General features: G+C 48.1%; 1 protein-coding gene across 2 annotated transcripts in view; it reads left to right on the top strand.

Moving 5' to 3' along the window:
* FAM81A (family with sequence similarity 81 member A) overlaps positions 1 to 12,311 on the top strand; it is a 129,751-nt gene that overhangs the window by 48,545 nt on the left and 68,895 nt on the right. Inside the window, exon 1 of one of the 2 annotated variants that reach the window (XM_034994726.1) lies at positions 679 to 753. The exons of the other annotated variant lie outside the window; for it this stretch is intronic. The gene's annotated coding sequence lies outside the window, so the exon portion shown is untranslated. Of the gene's footprint in view, positions 1 to 678; positions 754 to 12,311 lie in introns of those variants that run through there. 2 annotated transcript variants of the gene reach the window in all.

Consider the following 12,311-nt stretch of genomic DNA (forward strand, 5'->3'; position numbering starts at 1 on the left):
TTGCGGCGCAACACGGTCCTTGGACCCAGCGGGGGCTGTCGAGGTGATTCATTGAATGGTACTTGGCGGCCGCGAGGCTAAGTTCACCTGCACAGGTGGGGCGTCAGCGCGCGAGCAGCTTACCAGACGGTGGCCTCATAAAATAGCTTCTCCCCAATCTGGAAGGGGTGGAGGGGAGATAAATAACGCTTTCGTGTGGGGAAGAGGTTTAGTAAAGAAGGAACGTGAGGGCTCTGAAGAGAATCACAGTGCAAGCACCATGGCTATTATCCTAATCGGGCACCCTTTCAACACCTCTCCCTTCAAGTCAACCAGCCCTACAACAGGATTTATTTTCCAGGGAGCGAAATCCCCGCCCGCCAACTCCGAGCGGCTTGGATGAGAGCTCTGCGGGAAACAGCAGCGACGAGGAGAGGCTATTTTGGGTGTGGGAACGCGGGGAAGGGGGGCGGCGCCGCCAGGCTGGGCGCGGGTGCGCGGGGAAAGCCTCCAGCTCGGGCTGCCACGGCAACCGCGTCCAGGCAACGCGCCCGGAAGCGGCTCGCGCGGCGCGCGGCGGCTCGCGCCCCCCGGGAGCCGCGAACCCGGCCGGGCCGCGCGCCGGGCCAGGCGGCAGGCGCGCGCTGATTGGACGGCGCTCCCCGCGGCGCGGGCCCGCAGCCGGGCGCCCCGCACAGCCCGCGCCGGCGGCCGCCGCACCCAGCCGCGCCGACGAAGACATGGGCAGCCGCGGCGCGCCCGTCCCCCGCGCCGGTGAGTGCCGCGCCCCGGGCCCCCGGCCGGACGTGCTCCGCTCGCCGGCGGCGGGCGCTCCCTGGGGCGGCCGGTGACCTTGGGGCAGCCGCCGGGGAGACAGGCTTGGGGGGCAGAGAGAGAGCTGCGCGTGGCCCATGTGACGTGCTGCCGGCGACAGGGTTAACTGCATGCTGACGCGAGGGGATGAAGTTGGGCACAGAACGCAACTGGCATTGCATTTTTGCGGGGGCCGGGGGGAGTTGCGTGCTAGCAAAGCAACAGAAGCCGGGAGGGACTGTCGGGGGGAGCTGGGGTGGTGCACAGATTGCCAGGGGGTGCTGGTAAGTCAGCCGTCCCGCTACTCAGAGCTGAGTGACCTTGGACCGGTTAACCTCTCTGCCTCCCCCCACCCCTCTCGCATTAAAAGGAGAGGCTTGGGCTCTTTGCGGTTCCACAGAGCTGTTGGTACCATTGCACTGTGAGGTTAGAAAGGGCCCCGAAGTATGGTTCTGCAGGTACAGGATACACAGGACTTAATCATGTTTATTCGACAAGGGGATTCCATTAATTGGCTCTCAAAGTGGCAAGAAATCTCATCGTTTTATGGAAGATTATGGACAGAAAGCCGTGGGTGGCCCAGAGAGTGGCTTCTCAAGATGTCCAGCTGAAAACCTCTTGGGTGCTCTAAAAGTCACGAACAAAATCAGGGTTAAGCCTCCCGAGTTGTTCTTTCCCGGAGTTAATCTCATAGGAAACTTTGTATTTGAACAGGTAAAATCAGAACCCAATAGTGGCAGGCAGCAGCAAATTAAGTGAGTCATTTCTTCAATATGCACGAGGTTGTGTGTGTGTGTGTGTGTGTGTGTGAGTGCGCGCGCGTGTGTGTGCGCGTGCCCGGCTGCGCTCACGCTCTCATCTTGAAGTCTGTGTATGTCAATGACAGACATTATTTCATAGGAGTAACCAGAAATAATGTGAGAATGGTTTGAGTCCGCAGAAGTGCAGCTCTCTGGGAAACAGGGGCAAACATTTGCAGCTTGCTCTTTAAATAGGAGTTGGGTTGGTGAAAGTAAATAGATTCTCTACTGAGAACCATCCCTAGGGTTTGCCCATTGTGTCTGAGGTGGGGGCCTTGTCATGGAGTGTGTGTCTGTGAGGAAGGTACTCCTGAGACGCAGTAGGCTGTGACACCTCTTCTATTTTTAGCATCAGCTGGTGCTAAAAAGACACTCAGGCCCCTTTCTATATTCTCATTCCATAAACTTCCCTATTCCAAGGAGGGGAAAGGGAGGAAATGCCCGGTCCCTCTCATGGGTCCTTGGGGTTGCCTCTTCTGGCTTTCTGCTCTAAAGCCACCCTTAATGTTCATTCCAATCTGATTTCATCTGTATAAAAATGTGGGTTGGGGGGCGCCTGGGTGGCTCAGTTGGTTGGGCGACTGCCTTCGGCTCAGGTCATGATCCTGGAGTCCCTGGATTGAGTCCCGCATCGGGCTGCCTGCTCGGCAGGGAGTCTGCTTTGCCCTCTGACCCTATCCCCTCTCATGTGTTCTCTCTCATTCTCTCTCTCTCAAAATAAATAAATAAAATCTTTAAAAAAAAAATGTGGGTTGGGAAGAAAACATTTTCAGTGTTAATGAATAAGCTTCTGTAAGCTTGTTTACCTGATGCTTTAATAATCTTTAATGGTTTACATGTTAGAAATCTGATAGCATTCAGACAGAAAAATCCTTACTGCAGGAATTCAGCCACTAAGCCCTACAAATCTTTAATGAATCACACATCATTACACTTGGAAACCTCATGGACAAACTAGTCCACCTTCTGTCTCTGTAGGCCACTGGCCTGTGTGTCTCCAAACCTGCCTTTCAGTCTCTTGTTTCTCACATCCTGCAGCCATACTTCTGAATTTTCATTTTCCTCAGCCGAGCCCATCTTCTGTCCCTCCCGTAGCACCAGAGCCCGAGTGAACAATTTCTCTCAGAATAGCCCTCTCCTGTCTCAGTCTCACCAGAGCAGGGATTGGATTTCCTGCTTCTCAGTGCCACTTCCAGACCATTAACCCGTCACTAACAAAGTCTTCCGTTTACAACGTCATGCTGTCTGCTGGTGCCCCGTACCTTCCTTCTTATGTTCTGGATCGGTGCTTGCCAAACCTGGTGGCTCCTTAGAATCACCCGGAGTATTATGAAAAATGTGGGTCTTTAGACTCTCTCAAATACACCAAATGAGAGTCATCAAGATGGGCAGGACCTACAAATCCTTATTTTGAAAACAAACCCAAAAAGAAGAAGGAGGAGGAAGGAGGATGGGGAGAGCAAACAGAGTTCTGTGGGCGATTCCGATGTACACCCAGGTTTGGCAAGCACTTCCCTGATGCTACAAAAAAGTAACAGACAGATAAACACGAGCAACTAGCTTGGTTCTCTTCTCTACCTTGTTTCTTGTCCGTGCCTTTGGGGTTTATGCTGAGGGTCTATTAACTCATTGACCTTGAAGTTCCTCAACGTCTTCAGCATCAAATCCTATGGCCTTAATGTCCACTTTACTTCAACCACTCACATTTTGGACTTATTTAGTCTTGGGAATTTTTTCCACCTTCAAGATCTGGACTTCAGCCTGCTCAGCTGATTCTTAACACTTACAGCACTGGATTTTAACCATTATTGAAGACTCTGGTCCCTTAATTGCTTGATGTTCCAATCCCTTTGTGGCTCCATTTCTCCGTTTGGAGTCTAGATGTTGCCAGGCATTTCTCTTCTGTCTGGAATCCTGGAATCTTTATTCTTAACATATTTGGCTTCTCATATTCCAGTCCTCAATCCAAAATCACCCTCATTATCTACTTTTTCTTCTCCCAGCCTGCCAAGTTACCCAGGAGAAAGTCACAAAGACCTGTGGACTGGTTCCACTGCAAATTTATGCTGGCTCTAATTTCACCTAGGTCTTGCTTTTCTATGAAAAAAAAAAAAAAAAAACCCGTCTTTTATTAACTCTCAACTGCATTCCTTTAGAGGTTGTGCCAGATTTTCCCATTCCTTACACTTCCAGTTTCCTTTCAGCAGATAGCCTTTTTTCACTGAAGAGATGAAGGATGTCCACATCCTGGTTTACTGCCCTCTGCCTCAATGTAAGCTCTCATTGTAACCACCTCACCACCCCAAACATTTTTCTTTCAAAGATTTTGTTTATTTATTAGAGAGAGAGAGAGAGAGCATAAGCAGGGTGAGGGGCAGAGGGAGAAGCAGACTCCCCGCTGAGCAGGGAGCCTGCTGCAGGGCTCGATCCTGGGATTCCGGGATCATGACCTGATCCTAAAGCAGACGCTTAACCGACTGAGCCACCCAGGCCTCCCCCGCCAAACATTTTTCTTTACTCATCTTTGTCCTTCTTTATTTCCTCTTTCTCTGAGGGAACAAAATCTCTACAAGTCCCCTCCCATAATTGACCCACATAAACTACACACTCTCCATTCTCTGGACTTTTCTCCTTCTTTCTTGCCTCATGTAGGAACTTGCTCTATTATTCCCTTTATTCAGTTTCTTTGGTCCCTCCTTACTCTGCCCAACTCTCACCCCACCATATACGCAAGTCATCCTTCTCATAATAAAAGAAACTGTGCTAGAGTCCCAGCTCTGTCCACTAGAACTTTCTGTGATGATGGAAATATTTTGTACCTGTGCTGTCCAGTATGATCATCACTAGCCACGATGTGACTACTGAGCACGTGAAATGTGGCTAATGTGACCAAGGAACTCAATTAATAGTTTTTGTTAAATTTTTAAAAAGATTTTTATGTATTTATTTGAGAGAGAGAGAGTGCACACATGAGTAGGGGCAGAGGCAGAGGGCGAGGGAGAAGCAGACTCCCCACTGAGCGGGTAGCTGGATGTGGAGCTTGATCCCAGGACCCTGAGATCATGACCTGAGCTGAAGGCAGATGCTTAACCAACTGAGCCACCCAGGCGCCCCAAGGTTTTGTTAATTTTAAATCATTTCAAGAGCACACGGGGCGATGGCTATGGAGTCTGGCAACATAGTGGTGCACCCCGCTGCTGTGTTCAAATGTCTTCCTTCTGGGTTTCCCTCCTTTGACTGCCCACTCACTTGTCTGGCCCCACCCTCACCTTTGTGCTGAAACTGCTTTCTTGTAGGGCTCCCGCAGCGGAGTCCTAGTTGCGGAGCTGAGGCCTTTGCTCCGACTTTCCCTCCTTGATCTGCCCTGCCACCTGCTGCCCAGATCTCTCTCTTTCCTTGTATCCGTGTCACTGGTTATCCACGCGCAACTCGATCTTCACTGTCTCCTGTTTACCCCTCACTTCCAAACGTAGGATTTTGTGGGGTCCTGTTCTTGGCATTCTTCTCTTCCTCTGCTGGCCTCCTGCCTTCTCTCTGTCCCAGCTGTCAACTCACCTTGGGGCTGACGTTAGTTGTCATTGGGTGGTTGCCCACGATTCACTTGCATCCTGTTCTTTCAACCCAGCTCCGCCTCTGTGAGGCACATACTCCCAACATTCCTGTTATGCAGGTGAAGGACTTGGAGCAAAGAGAAATTAGAATAACCGGAGTCCTTGACCGGTTGTGAAGGAGCAGACCTGGGAAAGGAATTCCGGCAATCTGACCCGAGAGCCTGCTTTCACTAGGCTTTCCCTAGGCCTCCAGAGGCCTGCCCTCTCCCAAATCCCATTCGGAATCTGACACCCAGAAGCCCGACTGTTTGGTCTCTAAGCAGCTCTTCATCCTGGCTTCCTTAAATCACTTTCCCCTTTTTAACTTTTTATTTTGAAATAATTCAGATTTACATAAAAGTTGCAAGAATAATTTAAATAATTTGCATCTTTAACCCAAATTCTATAAATATGAACTATCTGCCCCACTTGCTTTATCCCTCTCTCTTTCGTGCTCTCTCCGCACACACACACACACAGATACACACACTTATGCACACACACATGCACATATACATATGTTGTTGTAGTTTTTCAGAGCCATGTCAGAGTTAAGTTATAGACATGATGCCCCTTTACCTACCTCCCCCAGTACTTCAGTATTACTTCCTAAAAAACAAGGACATTTTCTTGCATAATGAGTGTCCAAAATTGAGACATTGTCATTGATTCTGTGCTGTTGTCTAATCTACAGACCTTGCGCACATGTCACCAATAACCCTAATAATGTCCTTTATAGTAAAAGAGGAGGAAAAAAACCTTTAAATCTTTTGCTCTGTTGGTTGTCATGCCTCTTTAATCTCCTTTCGTCTGGATGGTTCCTCAGTTGTTCTTTGTCGTTCATGGCCTTGGTGCTTTGGAAGGGTACAGGCTGTTATTTTATTTATTTATTTATTTTTTAAAAGATTTTATTTATTTATTTGACAGAGAAAGACACAGTGAGAGAAGGAACACAAACGGGGAGTGGGAGAGGGAGAAGCAGACTCCCTGCCGAGCAGGGAGCCCGATGCGGGACTCGATCCCGGGACTCCAGGATCATGACCTGAGCTGAAGGCAGTCGCTTAACCAACTGAGCCACCCAGGCGCCCCAGGCTGTTATTTTGTACAGTATCTTTTAACTGGGGTTTGCCTGGTGTTTCTCATGGTGGATTTTGGGAGGCACCCCACAGGGCAACAGTGTGCCCCTCTCACTGCATTCCCTAATGATTTCTGTGCCTGGTGCCATCCCCTGTGACTCACTCTTGATCGCAGTGGTCATTCTAACTTCTCTTCGCCACCCTCCCACATGCAGTTGGTCATTGAGTGTGGAGGTCCTCCCTGCACAGTCTCCCTCAATTGCTCACTTCCTCTCTGTTTCTACTGCCTCCCTCCTGTTTTATTTATTTATTTTTTTTGAAAGATTTTATTTATTTATTTGAGAGAGAGAATGAGAGACAGAGAGCACGAGAGGGAAGAGGGTCAGAGGGAGAAGCAGACCCCCCGTTGAGCAGGGAGCCCGATGCGGGACTCGATCCCGGGACTCCAGGATCATGACCTGAGCCGAAGGCAGTCGCCTAACCAACTGAGCCACCCAGGCGCCCCCTCCCTCCTGTTTTAGAAGTCGATGCCTCTGCACACAATCCCAGCGGCCCTCCACCAGGAAGCCCTGTGCCGGGAATTTCCACTAGTTGGCGCATCCTCCACTTTGCCCTCCCTCCACCCTTTCTCGTGCTGCCCTGTGTCCTTAACTCATCCCTTTGAATGCCCAGCTCAAATGCTTTTTTCGATGGCCTGGTTCACACCGGTCCTGCCTTCGGCTCAGAGGCGAGGCCTGGTATGTACCACTCACGCGGCAGGTACCAGCCTTGCTACTCTTGCCTGGTGGCCTGCCTGTTTTATTTTCCTATCGACTTGGAGCTTTGGAGTGTGAGAGCTGTGTCTTGATAAGCACTGTTGAGGCTCAATGAGTATTTGCTGACTGGACTCATTTCCTTGATGAAATCAGGTAGCGAACTGTGCAGGGTGATCATAGAGTTGTCTGCTAGCACCTGGTATGTGATGGTGGGTGTGAGACCCATGCCTTACTCCAGGACTCAGGTAGATGGGAGTTCAAAGTAAGGCCTTTTAGCAAAGCGACGGGTAATTGGAAAAGGTACTAACGTACCTTTGCATCTTTAACCCAAATTCTATAAATATGCAAGTGGAGTAAGTGATTTTCCCCTGATGACGCCTGAACTTTGTGTGTATGTGTCAAGACAAAGAATTGGCACATTTGATTAAAAAAAAAAAAGAGTAGGGCGCCTGGGTGGCTCAGTTGGTTAAGCGACTGCCTTCGGCTCAGGTCATGATCCTGGAGTCCCTGGATCGAGTCCCGCATCAGGCTTCCTGCTCGGCAGGGAGTCTGCTTCGTCCTCTGACCCTATCCCCTCTCAGGTGTTCTCTCTCTCTCATTCTCTCTCTCTCAAATAAATAAATAAAATCTTTAAAAAAATTAAAATTAAAATTAAAATAAAAAAAAAGAGTAAAGAAACCTAACATAGCATATTAAAATGGCCCATCTATTTCTTCACACCCCAAATGAGCAGCTGCATGTGTGAGGAGCAGTTTCTCAGGCTCGCATCCTCCCTGGGAGCCCTTGGACCACGTGTTTCTCTCCACTTCATTGTCTAGCCACCTCTTCCCCTTCTGCTTGCCCAGCAGCACTGCCTTTCTGCCTTCACTCTTTCCCCCCCTTCTCCCTTGTTTCTCCTTCTGACCCTTCCTTTCTCTTAATAACTCTTCTGCTTTCATCCCTCTCTCTGTATGCATTATTTTACTTTTTGACTTGTTGGATGTGGTTTTATGTTCCATGCGTTTTTAATATAAAGGCAGGTGAAAAAAGATAGACAGTGTTTTTGTTTTTGTTTTTACTACTCATTGCTCTTCTGTTGCTCCCCCCCCCCCCAGCCCCCAATCCCCACCATGGCTCAGAGGTTCTTGGTATTTTAAAAACATAGCAGTGATAATAAGATGGTTTATTTGGTTACCTTTCTGGACCACCAGGAAAGTTACTGGGAATGTGCTGGTTGACAGACATCAAAAGGCCTGAATTTTTCAGTCTCTGTTAAAGCAAAATTGGCATTTGAAGTCAGTCGTCAGATTTTCGGATGGTGAGTTGTTGAGCTCGTTGGAATGACAGTATCTCTGCTCCAGGCGTGCCTGTGCTTGCTGGCTGGTGGTCAGCTTTTTTCTCATTCTTAAGAGAATGCTTTTGTGCAGATGACATCTTCTCTGGATAAAGTAGCTGCAGAAGTGAAGGCAAGAGATTCTGCTGCTTAGCGGAGTGGGGCTTACATACAAAGCGTGTTTATGTGGGAGAGAATGTGTGGGGGTTGCTTTCACATTATGGAATTCTTAAAATTGTTGAACCGGGAAGATGTTATTCAGAAACCCCTGGTGCCTTCAGCTTGTTTTTTGTTGATTTCAGATTTCTTTTTTCCCCATTTTTAATTATCTCTTGAAGAGCACAGGAGTCCTCCCCTGCTCTCTCTAGAATAGTTATAAAATTAATGCACTGAAGTCAAGTTGTTACTCTAAATAAAAGAGTCTCTCATAGACTCCTGTGTTTAGCAGAGAGGTCCAGCCCCCTCCTGCTGTGTATGAGAAAAAGGGCAGAAGCTGGAGGCTGGGTCTTTTTTCCATGGCCAAATCCTTAGCTTTTCAGTTGGAGATGCATGTAGGGTAGAACCCAAAAGTCACAACTAGAATTCTGTCTGCAGACACAGTCGTGCCTTCCTTTCAATGGTCCTTGGTGCATCTGGGGGTGTAGGTAATTTAGTAGGTAGAAAGTTTACACCAGCTTTTAGTAATTTTTTTTTTTTTTTCTGTTCTAGCTGTTGCCTTTGGCAGATTCCCTTTTTAACATTTGGTGATGTGTCTTCTCTAATGCTAGAAAGAAAGTTGCCAAATATAGCTGTGGAGCATAATAAAACACCCTAAAAGTAATATTAAGACACTTCTTTTTGGTGTGGGTGCCCGTGTGCACTGCAGGGCAACCTGAAGGAGTCTGCCAAGCTCACAGCTGGAGGGGATCTTGAGTCAGCAATCGATATGTCATCTGGGCAGAGCAACTCAATAATTAAAACAGTGGGCCTTACCAAATTAGAAAAACAAGCCAGTGAACAAGTATTTATGAGTGTCTGTGAAGAGGTGCTGAGCTGGGCTTCACGGCGGTTACAGATGCTTGTGGTAGGAGGTCCCTGCTGCCCCAGAGTAGCTCAGCTGGGGAGACATAATCCATAAAAAGTTCAAATAACAATAGAAGATTTAAATAGCATTTCAAAATGGCTGTTATTAATAGATGGGAACAAAAACCAATCTGTTTTTGCAAGCGTTCTCCTAAAAACGTTAACATTATTCTAAGGTATGGAGAATGGATTAAAGCCACACTGGTGGCCGTTCCTGGGGTCCTAGGGGTTCAAATGCTTCCAGTCCATTTGTGAATCCATCTGGACCTGACAGGGGACACATATATGTTACAGATTTACTGGATCTTATCAGTTATGTAGCAATCCCTGTTCTTGCTGGCAGCCACCATCAATGTTTTGAGCATTTTGAAGTTTTTGTTTGTTTGTTTGTTTTTTTAAAGATTTTATTTATTCATTTGAGAGAGAGAATGGGAGAGAGAGCACGAGAGGGGGGAGGGTCAGAGGGAGAAGCAGGCTCCCCGCTCAGCAGGGAGCCCGATGCGGGACTTGATCCCGGGACTCCAGGATCATGACCTGAGCCGAAGGCAGTCGTTTAACCAACTGAGCCACCCAGGCGCCCTTGTTTATTTGTTTTTAATGGGTCAAAAGCACAGCCACTCTTCACCTCAGCAGACGGGAAAGAAAACAAGTCTTGCAAAGTAGAATCAAGGCCATTTTCACAAAAGGCATTAGAAATAGTTGCCTCGGGACCCTGTGGAGAGACTCACACTGTCGCTGGAGCCTAAGACTTTTGGGATGCCGTGCTGGGGGCTCCCACCGATGGCGGCCACTGGACCTGTGTACGACGCCTGATTCCCGACATAAGGGCATTCCAGGGCTTTGATGAAGGCTTCAGCAAGTGTACCGGGCTCAAGCCTCATAATGTGTCCACAAGGGAATGGGGCTTGGGGAATAATTCACAGAAAACTGGAAGTTGTTGTTTGATGAGTATAGAGTTTCAGTTTGGGAAGACGAAAAAGTTCTAGAGATCTTTATATCTAGAGATACAAAGTTAACACTACTGTACTGCACATTTACATTTTTTAAAGATGATAAATCTTGTTTTACCTGTTTTTATTTTTATTTTTTTATTTTTTATTTTTATTTTTTAAAGATTTATTTATTTATTTGAGAGAGGGAATGAGAGACAGACAGCAGGAGAGGGAGGAGGGTCAGAGGGAGAAGCAGACTCCCTGCCGAGCAGGGAGCCCGATGCGGGACTCGATCCAGGGACTCCAGGATCATGACCTGAGCCGAAGGCAGTCACTTAACCAACTGAGCCACCCAGGCGCCCATCTTCTTTAGTTTCTTATTGTAGACTTTTACCATCTAATTTCCTACACAACAAATATTATAATAGTACTTTTAGTACTGGAACCCCTGCCCCACTCCCCTCAGTTGAGGGACTTCTGGGTTGCTGGGGTAATGTAGAATTGGAAAGAAATGTCAAGGTGTGTCAGGTAAGATTCAGAGAAGGACATTTTGGTATGAGGATGCCCAATGTCTTAGAGGCTGTGTGAGGCCTTCTAACATTCCCTCCTTTGGTGACTTACCCAGATTTCTCCCAGATCCACCTCATAACCATAATGCCATTTCCATCCCCAAATGTGCTAGCCCATACATTTCTTGCAAGGATGGCTCATCTACTCACCAAAATTCTGTCCAGGTTTAGGGAGAGGGAGCTGTCTATTAAGAAGAAGACAGGGTGTGCTTATTTGTGCTGTTTCATTTTCTTTGCACATAATTTAGAGGCACTCCCTCAATCTGAGCCCTGTGGTTAATTTATAGAAAGCTCCTGCTGTTATCAGTGGTCTCTCTTTGGCCGTCTTTATCAATCTGATACTTCCGGCTTTGGAATTAGTCATCCCTGGCCTCGATTGCACAGCCCTCTTCCTCCTCCTTTACTGAAAACAAATGATTTACCCAGACACCAGCTCTTCACATCACAGGGCCGTGCCAGCAATTTGGCACAGGGTGGGTTGGGGGAATGGCATTAAAGGTAGCCGCAAGTCAAGGAAGGGCTTATTTGGGGCGCCTGGGTGACTCTGTCGTTAAGCGTCTGCCTTTGGCTCGGGTCATGATCCTGGAGTCCTGGGATCGAGCCCCGCATCGGGCTCCCTGCTCAGCGGGAAACCTGCTTCTCCCTCTCCCACTCCCCCTGCTTGTGTTCCCACTCTCGCTGTGTCTCTCTGTCAAATAAATAAATAAAATCTTTAAAAAAAAAAAAAGGAAGTGTCCATTCGTGGAGGCAGAGCCCTGTGGTGGGTCAGATCGGAGATGGGTAGAAGGCAGATAAGGGTGGCCTGCGCACACAGAGGGTGGTGGTTGTCTTGTCCTTGAACGCTCCATTCACCTCCATGGGCCCAGGGTCAGGTGAGCTCCTCACCTTGGGGAGGAGGAGGAGAAAGAGAGGGTATGGCAGAGGTAGACCTTAAAAATTGGTAGGTCCTTTATTTTTATTTTTATTTTTTTTAAAGATTTTACTTATTTATTTGAGAGAGACAGAGAGAGCACAAGAGGGGGAGGGTCAGAGGGGGAAGCAGACCCCCTGCCGAGCAGGGAGCCTGAAGCGGGACTCAATCCCGGGACTCCAGGATTGTGACCTGAGCCGAAGGCAGTTGCTTAACCAACTGAGCTACCCAGGTGCCCGGTAGGTCCTTTAAACTCAAGTTAAAATATTTGTACCATCTAAATTGTGGGGCCAAGGAACAAAACTCTTTTCAAGCTCTGATTATGGTTTTATATAGTACTATAAATCCTTTTTCAAATCTTGTTCTTTAAAAAAAAACGTAGCATTGGGCGCCTGGGTGGCTCAGTCGGTTAAGCGACTGCCTTCAGCTTGGGTCATGATCCTGGAGTCCCGGGATCGAGTCCCACATCAGGCTCCCTGCTCAGCAGGGGGTCTGCTTCTCCCTCTGCCCTCT

This window comes from Mirounga leonina, unplaced genomic scaffold (assembly GCF_011800145.1).
Source record: "Mirounga leonina isolate KUSES-001 unplaced genomic scaffold, KU_Mleo_1.0 Mir_91, whole genome shotgun sequence".
In the NCBI taxonomy this organism is placed as follows: domain Eukaryota; kingdom Metazoa; phylum Chordata; class Mammalia; order Carnivora; family Phocidae; genus Mirounga; species Mirounga leonina.